The sequence below is a fragment of the Arachis ipaensis genome, chromosome B6, assembly GCF_059453495.1.
Source record: "Arachis ipaensis isolate K30076 ecotype BB chromosome B6, ASM5945349v1, whole genome shotgun sequence".
NCBI classification, from domain to species: domain Eukaryota; kingdom Viridiplantae; phylum Streptophyta; class Magnoliopsida; order Fabales; family Fabaceae; genus Arachis; species Arachis ipaensis.
Window position 1 is genome coordinate 113,386,724 of NC_142441.1, and position 1,591 is coordinate 113,388,314.

The following is a 1,591-nucleotide window of genomic DNA, read 5'->3' on the forward strand; positions in this document are numbered from 1 at the left end:
AAACTACCTAACTAACTCTCTCTCTCTCTCTCTCTCATTTTCGAAAATATCTTCCCCCTTTTTCAAAATTTCTTTTTAATTTATTAATTATTTTAATTTTTAAATCTTAATTTTCGAAAATTACTAACATTTTTTATAAACTATTTTCAAAAATCACTAACTCTTTTTTAAAAATATTTTTCGAAAATTCTCCCTCTCCCATCTTATTCTATTTATTTATTCATTTACTAACATCTCATCTCACATCTCAACCATCCTCACAGTTGTGTTTCTTCCATTATATTACATTCTTTGTCTCCCCCTCTTCTTCTATTCACACAGGGATCCCTATACTGTGGTATAAAGGATCCATATTATTATTATTATTATTTTTGTGCCCTCTTCTTTGCCATATGAGCAGGAGCAAGGACAAGAATATTCTTGTTGAAGCAGATCCAGAACCTGAAAGGACTCTGAAGAGAAAATTAAGAGAAGCTAAATTACAACAATCCAGAGATAACCTTTCAGAAATTTTCGAACAGGAAGAGGAGATGGTAGCCGAAAATAATAATAATGTAAGGAAGATGCTTGGTGACTTTACTGCACCTAATTCCAATTTACATGGAAGAAGCATCTCCATTCCTGCCATTGGAGCAAACAACTTTGAGCTGAAACCTCAATTAGTTTCTCTGATGCAGCAAAACTGCAAGTTTTATGGACTTCCATCTGAAGATCCTTTTTAGTTTTTAACTGAATTCTTGCAGATATGTGATACTGTTAAGACTAATGGAGTAGATCCTGAAGTCTACAGGCTCATACTTTTCCCTTTTGCTGTAAGAGACAGAGCTAGATTATGGTTGGATTCTCAACCCAAAGACAGCCTGAACTCTTGGGATAAGCTGGTCACGGCTTTCTTAGCCAAGTACTTTCCTCCTCAAAAGCTGAGCAAGCTTAGAACTAATGTTCAAACCTTCAAACAGAAAGAAGGTGAATCCCTCTATGAAGCTTGGGAAAGATACAAACAGTTGACCAAAAAGTGTCCTTCTGACATGCTTTCAGAATGGACCATCCTGGATATATTCTATGATGGTTTATCTGAGTTATCAAAGATGTCACTGGACACTTCTGCAGGTGGATCCATTCACCTAAAGAAAACGCCTGCAGAAGCTCAAGAACTCATTGACATGGTTGCTAATAACCAGTTCATGTACACTTCTGAAAGGAATCCTGTGAGTAATGGGACGCCTATGAAGAAGGGAGTTCTTGAAGTTGATACTCTGAATGCCATATTGGCTCAGAATAAAATATTGACTCAGCAAGTCAATATGATCTCTCAGAGTCTGCATGGAATGCAAGCTGCATCCAACAGTACTCAAGAGGCTTCTTATGAAGAAGAAGCTTATGATCCTGAGAACCCTGCAATAGCAGAGGTGAATTACTTAGGTGAACCTTATAGAAACACCTATAACTCATCATGGAGAAATCATCCAAATTTCTCATGGAAGGATCAAAAGCCTCAACAAGGCTTTAATAATGGTGGAAGAAACAGGTTTAGCAATAGCAAGCCTTTTCCATCATCCACTCAGCAACAGACAGAGAACTCTGAACAAAA

At 36.8% G+C, this 1,591-nt stretch overlaps 1 non-coding gene across 1 annotated transcript; it reads right to left on the bottom strand.

Moving 5' to 3' along the window:
• Window positions 1-926: 926 nt before the first annotated feature.
• Window positions 927-1,034, bottom strand: LOC148562356 (small nucleolar RNA R71). Its single transcript, XR_015886894.1, has one exon. It is a non-coding gene; the product is annotated as a small nucleolar RNA R71 (small nucleolar RNA).
• Window positions 1,035-1,591: the final 557 nt, after the last annotated feature.